A 15,408-nucleotide genomic window follows, 5' to 3' on the forward strand; every position below is an offset into this window, starting at 1 on the left:
TCCAGGAATAAAAAGAGCCTGCGCTAAGGTTAGTGCAGAATGACAAGGTGGCCCTGTCCCCTACCTACAGCAGTTCACAAGGGAGGGTAAGTTCTATTCGTGAGTGTCCTTGAGCAAGACCTTATGAGGGTGGTCACTCGTGGCCTTTCAGTGAAGCAGGTCTGCGGTGCTCTAGTTTCACAGGTATGCTACTAGAGATGTGCGAACTGTTCTGCAGAAAAATATATTTTTTTTCTTACATTACCTCGAATTGTATGTCACATTGGTCATGTGAGTTAGATTTAAAAAAAAATACAACTAACAAAAAATTTGGCAAAATGGCAACATATTGAAAAAAAATGTTTTTGCAATTTTTGACCCATTTTAAGAGGGCAATATTTGACTGCCCTTTATAAGAAACTGCAACATTTCCATGAAATTGTTACATTTTTAATGAATTCTACAAAATACATTTGCAAACAAAACCCGGAATAGTTCACACATCTCTAGATGCTGCTTGTTAAAACAGTGGCTGGGCTGCATGGGGTCTTCACAGCAAATTCCTGTATCTATTTAAAGTACCTCACCTTTTTTATCGTGCAAAATATGTTTTTATTTTTTACTTGGTATTCAGGCTAAAGTTGTAAAATTCCGGACATTATCCAATCAGTAATGGCCCGGAATTTTTAGCACCCTGACAAGTTTTTCAGCCAATCAGCTTACAGTTCTCATTCACAAAGAGTGAAATTAGCTCTCAGACAAGGGAGGTGATTGGACAAGAGGTAGCAGCAAGGCACTTACTCCTCCCCCCCCCCCCGCGCCTGCAGAGAGCTCTGCACAGGAGAGTGAGGGGAAAGGTTTGCGTGTGTGTTTTGTGGGTGTAAAGGGGGCCAGCAGAGTGTTTAATTGGTCAAAATGCTTTTACCGCAGTGTTATTGCCAAAGTCACCAATACTGTGGTAGAAATTGACCAGGTGCAATATTAAAATGGCAATTGCGATGTCGTAATTAAATCGAAACAATAAATAGCAGTTCATTACTTCTAGCAATGCAGTGGGGGAGGGGAACCATACACTTCTGCCACAGGGTTATGGGATATAAATGATTACAAACCCCGTGGCAGAAGACACATTAACCCCTTAGATACCTGTGGCTACCAATGTACAGCACAGGCCCCAATGGGTTAATGTGTTCCAAACATTACACTACCTATCCCCCTTGGCTACGTAAAAGGCTAGTAAAGTCTGGGTTCTATAATGCTGGGTTTTTGTCTAAATATTACACAAATTTCATCTCCGAAATAATCGCAGCCAAAATCTTCCTATATTTAATATACAAATTTGGACTATACTAATACTAATTTAAAATGGTATATAATTTGCCCCTCCTATCCAATAGCAACAGTAAATATCTTTATATGTTAGTCAACTCTATCTGCTAAGTGACTTTAGGGTTGCCAGAACGTGTTTAGGATCTGCTAACATCACTTCACCAAGCATAGCAAATTGTAGCCAATATACTTTTGTATCCCCTCGAGATAACATTATTTTATGTATTTTTATATTTTGAACATTGTTGCAATATCTTAAGTATCAGTCTCAGCAGGAGAAGCGCATTGCAAATACAAGTAGCGATGGTTGAGCCCACTAGCTCTGACGACAACATATGTCCTGATTGGAGTAGGATTGTCATAGCAACCACAGACACTACTTAAGGCAATCTATGCCTCTTCTGTCACTCATCCAGCCCTGACAAAGCTCCGTTTGGGAGGGAAACACGTTTGGCTTGTGACGTAGTTACATCATCCAGGAGGAGGGTTCTATGCTGTGTATCGTAGCGTCTGCTTCGTAGCATCTACCAGGTTGTAGCCGGTTGTTAAAACGCACCGCTGCGTGCAGTACTGTACTAATGTATTGGAAGTCTGCGTAATTGGGAGGCATACAAGGTTGCATATGGTAGTTTATTTATGGAGTTAGATTAGCCTCATGAATATGGGAACTGCGCTAATTATACCAACAATATGTAGCCCTGTTTCCCTCTGAAACACAGCGACTACCCATGCTGCCCTTATACCTGTTGGCTCACAGGAGCCTGAGTCTCTGTCACGGAGAGCATGGGGTGAATCACTCTTACAATATGGTGCAGCGCTCCACCTGAGAGGGATCCCAACAGAATGGAAGGAGCCCCTCACAGGACACATTCACAATGAATACAGTACATACGCTTAGTAAAAAATAGAAAGGGCTTTACTGTAACAGAGATATAACAGATATAACAGATATAACTATACTCTATAGCGACTAAATATACAACTACCACATGCCTCGCAGGGCCTTCACCCCACACCTTATTTCCCCAACACCATGTCCAGAATATACGTTAAGTCCCTTTGGTCACTTATCCCAGTAATGTCCTCAAAGAACCCACCCCTATAGGTTGATCAGCACCTGTATGGGACCGGTATGTTGGTGCACTTTAGTAACAGTACCTGCCAGTCACTCCAGTACCCGAACCGCAAATACTTTGAAAAGGATCCGCCGACCACGACTTCCTTCGTGACGTCCCTCCGAGGTGGTCCGGATAATGCCACTCTCTCTTGCGTGCTAGGCCTGGTCCCAGACCTCTCCTCAAATAGATATACTTTCCACTCAAGCATTTGGTTATCATACCATACAGCATCTGTGTGTGTAGTGATACAATACTTTGCAGTACTGGGGTGAGTCAGTTGTCACAGGATCAATCCCATATACCACTCACCATCAATTAAGTTGATCATTGTATTATACTGTACATACAGTATACTGTATACTGCTGACAATTTACAATCACACTTACTTATCATCTATACATATACCATATACATTAGGAGTAAACATATGCAGTGATGTTGGAGCTGCGCTATAACAGTCATGGCTTTTACATCTAGTCAGCCTGCTAAACTCCAATGGTATATACTGTTATGTGTGAAATAGCAGCATTTGGTCAACATTGCAGTTTCAACTTGTTATCTAATTGATGGTGAGTGATTTGGTATACTGTGCTACTGACCATTACCTCCCCCCCCCCTTTACACATGTATTCCATATTTTATGGATGTTGTGTGGGTAATCTAAGTGCTGTATAATGAACATTTAGTGATCCTAGATACAAAAGGGAATTAACAACCAATAGGCTAAAAACAACAATTATATACTTGGTAGTGAGGCACACTGACCCACATTGCCATATTAATTTTATATATAATTGCTACTATATGACAAGTTATATTGGAGTTCAGTTGTGGTTTACTTTGCGAAGCAAGGTGCATTCTCACCTTACTTCCTGGAATACTTTTTAAACCACAATACACACAATAATATTTAAAGACATATTAATTTTAAGAATATTAAACGTTAAGTTTTAAATAGCCCAGGTGTGCTCTAACAAGTGTGCTTCTTGTTAGGGATCAGGTTGTAGTCACAGCCTTATCTCTATTATTTTTTTTTTAATATACTTCAATTTAGCACATAGATACTGTAGCACCCAAATGCCACTCTAGGCATTTTGGCGCAATTCTAATATACAATACTATTGCACTTAATTATCCGTGAGGGTTACATACTCTTCTGATTTTGTTAAAAACAATATTATTGATTTTTGTTATTATAAAGTTACACATTTCAGATACTTAGCAAGAAAAAACACCCCATTAGCATAATAAATACCCCACTAAAGTGTATATTTTCTGAAATTAACCCCCAGCCCCATTAAGTATAGATATGCATATCTTTTCTTTCCTCACAAGAATATATTTCCAGGCATTGCCTCTTCACTAGCAGGGGTAGTTGTTAAGGGGCCATTGTAATTTTAACATCTTTGAAATAACATTTTTTAATGCATGATTTATTTGTCAGTATCGGGATTCACCCTAGCAGACTAAACAGCATACCAAAAGTTGAATTTAAAATTGGTGTTTATCCAATGTGCATGTTTGCTCATTAGACCTAACCAATCTAATTAGTATACAAAAAATAAGAAAGCATTTTTAAACTCTGCAATGCAGTATGTAATATAGCTATTGAAGGTTTGTCTGGAAGAGCTATTTTATACACCATAAAAAAAAAAAAAAGCTGTGTGTGCTGTGCACGCGCATAGTAAGTGAAACTTCTTTGACTTTTGTCACAGAAATTGTGTTTGTGATGTTTTAATTAAAAATCAAAATACAATTTTTTTGACAAAATGCAAATAAATTTGGACTTAGAATGTGCGTGCTCGGCACACATCCCCTGTATTAGCTATTTGCACTAAGCGTGAATTCCTCGTGCGTGTGACTGTGTGTGCGTGTGACTGTGTGTGTGTGCGTGTGACTGTGTGTGTGTGCGTGTGACTGTGTGTGTGTGCGTGTGACTGTGTGTGTGTGCGTGTGACTGTGTGTGCGCGCGCGTGTGACTGTGTAGTGTGCGCGTGTGACTGTGTGTGTGCGTGTGTGATGTATGCGCACCCATCCTGCACCTTGCATATGCCCCTGCACCTTGCATATGCCCCTGCACCTAGCATATGCCCCTGCACCTCGCATCACCCCCCTGCACCTCGCATATGCCCCTGCACCTCGCATCACCCCCTGCACCTCGCATCACCCCCCTGCACCTCGCATCACCCTCCTGCACCTCGCATCAAACCCCTGCACCTCGCATCAAACCCCTGCACCTCGCATCAAACCCCTGCACCTCGCATCAACCCCCTGCACCTCACATCACCTTACATCATCTCCCTGCACCTCACATCACCCTCCTGCACCTCACATCACCCCCTTCACCCCCCTGCACCTCACATCACCTCCCTGCACCTTACATCACCCCCCTGCACCTCACATCACCTCCCTGCACCTTACATCACCCCCCTGCACATCACACCACCTCCCTGCACATCACATCACCCCCCTCCACCTCACATCACCCCCCCTGCATCTCACATCACCCCCCTTCACCTCCTCACATCACCCCCCTTCACCTCCTCACATCACCCCCCTTCACCTCCTCACATCACCCCCCTTCACCTCCTCACATCACCCCCCCTTCACCTCCTCACATCACCCCCCCTTCACCTCCTCACATCACCCCCCCTTCACCTCCTCACATCACCCCCCCTTCACCTCCTCACATCACCCCCCTTCACCTCCTCACATCACCCCCCTTCACCTCCTCACCTGCACCTCCCCTCACCCCCTGCACCTCCGATCACCCCCTGCACCTGCGAGCACGGCGGCAGAGCAGTGTGGTAGGAGGAGGGATGGGCACAGGTTGTGTTGCCCCGCAGTGCCGGGGATCAGGGCAGGGAGGACGGCACATACGGCGAGGAGGCCCATGTGAGTGTGACGGCCCATGCGAGTGTGACGCCCCCCCCCCCCCGGGGAAGAACACCATGATGCCGGTGGGGGGGTATGGGGGGAGGAATAGAGGGGGTAATTGGGGGGAGAGGGGTGGGGGAAGGTTGAGACGCGGCCGCACCGGGCCCGCCGTATGCGTGGGAAGCGGCGCGCTCAAACCCCCCCGCTTCCCACTTTACCCGAGCAGGAGCCAGGAGTCACTGGCGCCATCGCGCATGCGCGGCACTAGGCAGCGGGCGGGGAACGTTATGAGCGGCGGTGGCGGCTATCACCGCCGCCGCCGCATGTCAGCGGCTGTGTGGGGGGTGCAGTGGCCATTAGGAGCGGCGCCGGCGGCGCCGCATCTGATTTGTGGAGCGGGTGTGATGTCAGTGTTGGGGTCGGGCTGAGCCAGAACACAGCCCGGCCTCAACTGCCAGCACTGACGTCACATCCGTTTCATTTCTGTCTCCACAATCCTTTTTTGCCCCATCACGAATGAGGTGCCACTAAGGAAGTTTCACTTCAAAAATGCTATCTACTTTTAGAAAATATAACATTTCATTATTTTTGTGTTTGCTCAGTTAACTGTTAACAGTCTGATGCACCATTATTTTCTCATGTAATTAAAGTAATGAACAGTAATATATCCAAACCCAACTGGAATTGGTCACTTTAAACTGTCATATAAAGGTGAATAAAGTATGTTGATTGTCCCTTTTTATAAAAGATAGAATACATTTTTTTATATGCTACTGCACCATGGTGGGGTGCATTTTTATGCCCCTCGCCAAACCTTGTTTTATTTTTACAAATATTAGAGTAATGTTAAATGGTACAGGATACTACCAAATTCAAGACTGATGCAGTGTTTGTTGCACTATAAATATACCTGTTGGTAAAGATGGGCGAATGTTTTTGGCGAATTTGGATCTGGTTCCTTTGGTCCGCAGATTTCAGTGGATCGATGTCAAAAAGGGCGATTCGCGTTTTATGGATTTTTAAATTATTTTTAACAATACACTCCACAGATTCTGAAATCCGTGGGCAGATTTGTAGAATCCAATTTGCGGATTCAGCAATCCATTGGCAAATTGTAAAGAATCCGCCAACAGATTTCTGAATCCGCATATTGGATTCTACAAATCCTTCCATGGGTTTTATCCACAGCAAATTTTGATGAATCCGTGCAGATTGAATCAGCTCAACTTTTGGGTTTGGGGGAGCTGCGATCAAGCCGCGTCAGACTCCATTCATAAGCAATTTCCCCATGCCCAAATGTAACTTAAACAGCACTGCATCTGTATACAGTATGCAACACGACTTTTGTAGTTCATTTCCACAAGACACCTCAAGGACAAGATTACTGTGTTAAATTTTAAAGTATCAAAGATTGACATGGACTCTGCCGATATATCAATCAAAGGTACCCATAATCACGGCATCTGACATAGGACCTGCAAACCTCGAAACGTTGTGCTTTCTCTGTAATGATAAAAGGAAAAATGTTTCAAATGTCCCTGTGACTACATCTGATTCACTATTGAGTGCAACCAACTAAACCGGTCTGCTTTTTGTTATTTGAATGGTGAAGGATTCCCATTCTGTTGGTCTGCATTGCACGCAAAAGAAATACGCACTTGTACCTCTACTTCTACAGTTTGTGTGTGTGTGTGTATGGTGTATATATATATATATATACAAAACTTGTATCAGTGTCCAATTATTTCCGGACCTAATTGTATGTATATATATATATATATATATATATATATATATATATATATATATATATATATATATATACATACAGTTAGGTCCGGAAATAATTGGACACTGATACAAGTTTTGTTATTTCGGCTGTGTACCAAAATAAATTCAAGTTACAGTTAAATAATAATAAAAATAATATGTGCTTAAAGTGCAGTAAATCAGCTTTAATTTGAGGGTATTCACATCCAAATCGGAGGAAGGGTTTAGGAATTACATCTCTTTAATATGTAGCCTCCTCTTTTTCAAGGGACCAAAAGTAATTGGACAATTGACTCAAAAGCTGTTTCATGGACAGGTGTGGGCTATTCCTTCGTTACTTCATCATCAATTAAGCAGGTAAAAGGTCTGGAGTTGATTCCAAGTGTGGCATTCGCATTTGGAAGCTGTTGCAGTGAACCCACAACATGCAGTCAAAGGAGCTCTCAATGCAAGTGAAAAAGGGCATCCTTAGGCTCCAAAAAAAAAGAAAATCCATCAGAGAGATAGTGGGAAGATTAGGAGTGGCCAAATCAATAGTTTGGTATATTCTGAGAAAAAAAGAACGCAATGGTGAGCTCTGTAACACAAAAATGCCTGGACGTCCACGGAAGACAACAGTGGTGGATGATCTTAAAATCCTTTCCATGGTAAAGAAAACCCCTTCACAACATCCAGCCAAGTGAAGAACACTCTCCAGGAGGTAGGCATATCATTATGCAAGTCTACCATAAAGAGATGACTTCAGGAGAGCAAATACAGAGGGTTCACCAGAAGGTGCAAACCACTCATAAGCCTCAAGAATAGAAAGGCCAGATTAGACTTTGCCAAACAATATCTAAAAAAAGCCAGCCCAGTTTTGGAACAGCATTCTTTGGACAGATGAAACTAAGATCATCCTGTACCAGAATCATGGGAAGAAAAAAGTATGGTGAAGGCTTGGAACGGCTGATGATCCGAAGCATACCACATCATCTGTAAAACACGGTTGAGGCAGTGTGATGGCATGGGCATGCATGGCTTACAATGGCACTGTGTCACTAGTGTTTATTGATCATGTGACAGAAGACAGAAGCAGCCGGATGAATTTTGAAGTGTATAGGGATATATTGTCTGCTCAGATTCAGCCAAATTCAGCGAAGTTGATTGGACGGCGCTTCACTTTACAGATGCGCAATGACCCAAAACATACTGCGAAAGCAACACAGGAGTTTTTTAAGGCAAAAAAGTGGAATATTCTGCAATGGCCGAGTCAATCACCTGATCTCAACCCGATCGAGCATGCATTTAACTTGCTGAAGACAAAACTTAAAGCAGAAAGACCCACGAACAAACAACAACTGAAGACAGCTGCAGTAAAGGCCTGGCAAAGCATCACGAAGGAGGAAACCCAGCATTTGGTGATGTCCAGGCGTTCCAGACTTCAAGCAGTCATTGCCTGCAAATGATTCTCGACAAAGTATTAAAAATGAACATTTTATTTATGATTGTGTTAATTTGTCCAATTACAATTGAGCCCCTGAAATAAGGGGACTGTGTATGAAAATGGTTGCAATTCCTAAACGTTTCATACGATATTTTTGTTCAACCCTTTGAATTAAAGCTGAAACTCTGCACTTGTATTGCATCTCGGTTGTTTCATTTGAAATCCATTGTGGAGGCGTACAGAGCCAAAATTATGAAAATTGTGTCAGTGTCCAATTATTTTCAGACCTAACTGTATATGTACATATGCGCACATGCACAAACACACACACACGTGTGTATATATGTATCTATCTGTCGGCACTAGATCCAATGATGCTCCCCACATCAGCCAGTATTAAAGGTAGGAAACCAGCAGGGGGTTATTTTAGGGGTTAAACCCAATTAACTTACATCCCATCTGTGCTTTCTTAAAGTGCAGATGAGATACTTCAACCAGCAGAGGCTCATCTACAGCCTTGCCAGCTGGAGCAAAGGTGTGAGAAGTGCAGGAAATACAACATACTGTACTGCTGCGGCAGCTTTTAATCTAACGCTTGCCGGGAGCTGGCCGGGAGCGTAGCGTGTCTGCTCTCCGTTTAAAAACGGAGTTTCCCGCGCGGCGACCACTTCAATAGATAAGCGCTAATGGCGCTTACTATTGAAAGCACCCGAGGCACGGGAAAGCCGGACGGATTTCGGCCGAAGATAAGCGCGCCCCGCCCGCGCTATTTTTAAAATGCGGGGGCAGCCGCATTAGGTTTAGCCCGGCCGCCACTGTTTGTCATAAGGGCCTCCAGGGTGCAGGTTTTCATGACATACGTTGTACGTCCACAGGGCACTGTAGGGTTATCTTAGCTTTGTATATAGTGGCCATTATATACACAGGCAAGATAAGCCTAATGCCAACCTGCAGTAGGTGATAACAATGTAAGTACTTTTTGGCAGTACTACAATACCGCAAGGTATCGGACATTGATAACTGGAATCAAAATTAGTACATTTTTGGTATTTACTCATTTTGGTGTTGATTCCAGTACTTTTAGGGGCTGCAGTATATGCATTAGTTTTAGAAGTACAAGGTTGACTTGCATGTTAAAAATAATTTGTTCCCCTAAACAAGTCTCTTGTCTTCACCTCTGCATGCATCGCCAATAAGGGCAATGTCAAAAAGTTTCTTTTCTTGACACATTCATGTGACTGTGGGAAACATTGGACACCATTGCTGTATAGGATAGTTGGAGCTACTGTAGTAAAGTATTTTAAATCTGAAATTATTGTGTGTGAGAACTGTAGTTTGTGGTAAAAATCCATTGACTGTTGTATGTATTGTTGGTAATAAGTTGTTTTATCAAGCTATGCATGTAGAATAACGGTTTAAAGATTAGAGAATTCCAGGGATGCAAATAATAAATCCGAAAAAAATAAGGTATTGTGATATTAACACACACATTCCCAGCTAGCTCAAACTCCTACACCCACCACATCATGAATATATATTTATGTCAAAAAGAGTGCTGCTGAGCGTGGCAAATGTATATGTAACGGTGTTTTCCCTGGGCCCTTCTAATCCTGACCCATATGTAAGAAAATCCCCCCATTACATGGATGTGTGATATGTGGTGCACCTGCTGGTAACAGAACTCCTGAGTCTCCCGCTGGGTTGGTATGGGGAATATCACCATGACAGGAGTCTGAGGTAGTGTTCTGAGTCCTACTCACATTCGATGCAGCTCCTCCACCCATCCGGATCCCTACGGCAGCAGGGGGAAGTATCTGATGGGGAACTCCTTCTTGGTGCATCCTCCTGGGGAATAACTCCACACTCACACAGGAGGGATCTTTTGAACCAGGGCATCTTTAATGTCATCTACTCTGGCAGACGTCCCCTCATCGCGGCCGACACTTAGCCGCTCATTCCGTCGAGGTACTCCATGCAGAAGGTTCCCTCTCTCATAATTGAGTTGTTCTCCACCTCTCCCCTTAAGGGAGATCACCATCTGTGCCAGGTCCCTGGACACAGTGTGTATCAGGCTTGCACTCTGACAGACAGACTTGAACTGCTGCAGACTCTTCACTCAGGACACAAGAACATAACCAGAACCAGACAGGCTAACTTTAGGCAGTTCTGTGTCTTATATAGACTACAGAAACAGACCCACCTTTGTGTCACTATCAATCAATGCGGTTCAGCTCAGAGGACCCCCTGACCCCGCACACAATTAATAAAAATACATTAAAGCAGCTTCATTACCTTAGCGGCTAACCGCTAAGGCAATGAAAGGGTTAAGGCACAATAACATGTTTATTGGGGCCAGTTGCCCCCAATAAACATAGCAATATACAACACACATCCCCCCCGCCCCCTAACACATACAGTACAGTAATGGGCAAAATTACTATTATCCACATATGGATAATAATGCATTTGCCCATTTTAAATACATATAAATTACAATAAATACAGTCAATATATTTTACACTTACCTTTTACAGGCACCCACGATGAAGGCCGTCTTCATCCTCATCTTCATCCTGCCCATGCCCCCTCCGATGCTGCAAAACATACACAAGAATAAAACATCCAATGCAATGTCCCCTAACCCCTTAATCACCATAGCGGTTATTAACCGCTACAGGCATTAAGGTGTTAACCCACCCTCACCCACCACTCACGAGGCCTACATACCCACCCCCACTAACCCCCCACCCCGTGAGGCCTAACCACATACCCTTGGGGCCAATACCCCCTCCCCCCACCCCCAGTACCCACAATAAAAACAATACACAGCACCACAATAACCATCATTATATTTATTAAATACATAACACACCCCCTGTGCCCCCCATAAATACATGATTTATTCTTTTACATACAGGGTTCATACCCCAGGCCCACGTGAGTCCCTGGTGGGCCTGACGGGTCACCTCACAGACCTACAGGTTACCAGCAACTTGTTTCATACAGGTTCTGGAGGCCTGTTGGTGGGTCCCACCAGGCACCATGGCCCACCAGGTGGTCTCCGCGGTTCACCGTGGGTCACAACTGGGTCCCCACTGTAGGCCCGCGGATGTCTGGGGGCCCCGGGTCAGATCCACAGGTGCCTGAGGGGCCTGGGGTGGTTCCCACGGGGGTCTGGGGACCCATGGGTGGGCACTACGGGTCCGCAGTGCTCCCACAGATGTGAGCCCACCGGTTCTTATTTGCACACTACGGGTCCACGGTGCCCCCACAGATGTGGGGCCACCGATTCTTCCCCACAGACTACGGGTCCGCGGTGCCCGCACAGATGTGGGGCTACCTGTTCTTCCCCGCAGGTGTCCCCCGTGGACCCACCAGCCTGATACCCGTGAGATACCCGAGGATACCGCAGGGGGTCTCCAAAGGTCTCTCGCAGAACCAAAAGGAACAAATCCTGAATGTAAAAAAAATAAACATGACCTACAAATTAAATACATCAATCCCCCCCCCCAACATATACAGTACAATAATGTGCAAAATAACTAATATCCAGATAGGGATAATAGATTATTTGCCCATTATTAAACACATTAACTAGCATAATAAAATAAATAAAGTTCTACTGAACTCATCAATAAGAAGCCCCCGTCGCCAGCACAATCCTTGTCCTCCGTTGCCAACAAAATGCATAGCCAATACATAGCAATAACATTCAGATATCAATTAACCCCTTAATCACCTTATCGGATAATAACCGCAAAGGTAATTAAGGGGTAAAGCCACCCTGGCCCGATACCCACCCTTCACTCATTCATTTGTACAGTGGCTTCATCATGCATCTATATATATATACACACATATATATATATATATATATATATATATATATATATATATATATATTTATATATATATATATATATATATACGAGAGAAAATCGGGGGACCCCGCATCCACAGGATATATGAATACAACCAAATACCGACACTGGATAAATCCAATATACAGTGATATGTCGGTGGTGCTGTAAGGGCAGATAAATAGGGTAAGAGAGAGAAAGGCCCTAAGAAAGCACTCTAGTATGTATTTAAGTACAAATCACATAATTTTTATGTGTCACTATAGACTTACCCTAGACTGATGGAGATAACAGTATGTTGTGATTTTCTGCCTATGATCACGTAGCCATAGCCACGGTTATTAAGTCTGTTGCTTGTTATATTAGACTTACCTTGTCAGGTACCTTAGAGCATTATTATTGTCAATTTTGACTTCTGGTTATGTCCCTATGAGGACACGTCTTTGAAGGATTTGTCAAGTCTTGTAACGTACAGGGGATCCATGCCCTATTTTAATATTTTCTGTGCTTCGTTTTTAATCGTTGTTCTGTGATAATTTACCAATAAAAATTATGTGATTTGTACTTAAATACATACTAGAGTGCTTTCTTAGGGCCTTTCTCTCTCTTACTATATATATATATATATATATATATATATATATATATATATATATATATATATATATATACATGATGAAGCCACTGTACAAATATATATAAATATATATATATGTATATATATATATATATAGAGAGAGAGAGAGAGAGAGAGAGAGAGAGAGAGAGAGAGAGAGAGAGAGAGAGAGAGAGAGAGAGAGATCTACAATATATATATATACACACACATGATGAAATAAATGTTGAAGGGTTATCAAAAACATGCTCTACTACAAATACCACTTATCCATACAGACACAGTACAATAAAATCATATTTCCTTAAAAAACACAACCTCATCTTCCAATCAAAATCCTCAAATGCCAATCAAAACATTGCATTTACATTGTATACATGATGCATACAATCTATGCACCATGTACACTCTGCAAATGAATGTTAACAATAACATATTCCAAACAAAATACCAATACATCCAAACAAGTATACTATTTAAACCAATCAAGTCACATAAATCAATTAGCATTCATTAATTAAATAACTAAACAATTTAAATTCCATCCATAACAATTAAACAATTAACTATTTCAATCGTTAAACAGAACAAGTTACCAACTGTGTGATAGAATATTTTAAGAAATCTTGTTAGGTACAATTGTAAATGAATGTGAACTTTCTCCCATCTCTATTTTCTGTACCCTTCCCTCCCCCCCATTTTTTATTTTCTTCATTCCTCCCCTCTCCCTAATTTTTTTTAATAAAAATTAAGTTTAAAAAAAAAAAAACAGAACAAGTTACCATCAGACAAAATATAAGTACCAAAAAGAATACAATATACAAAAGCAAGCCTCACCATGACCTAAAGTACACCATACAAGACCAAAAATTACATCTATCTAATTTTAAAATGCATTACACACACATTTATGCATAGCAGCATAGCCAAAAACATTTTAAACACAGAAAAACAAGCTTTTAAAACAACATAATTTCTTACCCTGTATGTATATATCGATCTAGACATATATACATACATACATACATACAGTGGCAAGAAATTATGTACAAAAAAAAAAAAAAACACATGTAAAAAACAAACAAAAAAAAGAACAAGTTAAATAAAATACATTTCTTTTGTTCACTTACCATTACTTGACCCACTCACTGACTCCCGTTGAACAGCTTACTCTCGAAACAATCCACGCACAAGAACCCATTAAATAAGAAACCATAAAATAATAAACATTAAAATAAAAAACAAAAACAATCCACGGGTCTTCTATTTGTAATCCATCTTCATCTGTATTCTTCTTTCTTGTATCTGTGGCTCTCCTCCGGGGTCTTCTTCTCTTCTTCGGCCACGCCCTGGCCTTCTTTCTTCTTCCGGAGGTCCTTCCTCCTCGGCGTCTGCCTTCAAAATGAGACGACATAGGCTTTTATAGGCCTATGACGTCACATTTTCGTCATATGGTTCCCACGGCCCTGATTGGGCCGTGAAAACCATGTGCTTTGGCCAAGAAATAAAAAAATGATGACGTCATTTAAAGGCAATAAAAGCACAGCCAATCAGAATGGCTGTGCTTCAATTGCCTTTAAGATGACGTCATGAAAAGAAAGATGGCCGGCCTCAGATGGCCGGCCTCACATGGTACAGTAGCCAATCAGAGCATGGGAAATACATCCCAACTCTGATTGGCTCTAGTACCATGTGACAGGCTTTCAGTGACGTCACATCCGTTCTCCCCCAAGCCTCTGTCACATAGTCTACTAGAGCCAATCAGAGTTGGGATGTAGTTCCCACGCTCTGATTGGCTACCGTACCATGTGAGGCCAGCCATCTTTCTTTTCATGACGTCCTCTTTAAGGCAATTGAAGCACAGCCATTCTGATTGGCTGTGCTTTCATTGCCTTTAAATGACGTCATCATTTTTTTTTTCTCGGCCAATGCACATGGTTTTCACGGCCCAATCAGGGCCGTGGGAACCATATGACGAAAATGTGACATCTTAGGCCTTTAAAAGCCTATGTCGTCTCATTTTGAAGGTAGACGCCGAGGAGGAAGGGCCTCCTACAGAAGAAGAAGACCAAGGCGTGGCCGAAGAAGAGAAGAAGACCCCAGAGGAGAGCCGCAGATACAAGAAAGAAGAATACAGATGAAGATGGATTACAAATAGAAGACCCGTGGATTGTTTTGTTTTTTTATTTTAATGTTTATTATTTTATGGTTTATTATTTTATGGGTTCCTGTGCATGGATTGGTGCGAGAGTAAGCTGTTCAACGGGAGTCGGTGAGTGGGTCAAGTAATGGTAAGTGAACAAAAGAAATGTATTTTATTTAACTTGTTCTTTTTTTTGTTTGTTTTTTACATGTGTTTTTTTTTTTGTACATAATTTCTTGAAACTGTATGTATGTATGTATGTATGTATGTCTAGATCGATATATACATACAG

The 15,408-nt window shown here is 42.2% G+C and overlaps 1 protein-coding gene across 4 annotated transcripts in view; it reads right to left on the reverse strand.

Moving 5' to 3' along the window:
- GABRG2 (gamma-aminobutyric acid type A receptor subunit gamma2) overlaps positions 1 to 15,408 on the reverse strand; it is a 297,737-nt gene that overhangs the window by 138,343 nt on the left and 143,986 nt on the right. The window lies entirely within an intron of this gene.

Source organism: Ascaphus truei, chromosome 5 (assembly GCF_040206685.1).
Source record: "Ascaphus truei isolate aAscTru1 chromosome 5, aAscTru1.hap1, whole genome shotgun sequence".
NCBI lineage: Eukaryota > Metazoa > Chordata > Amphibia > Anura > Ascaphidae > Ascaphus > Ascaphus truei.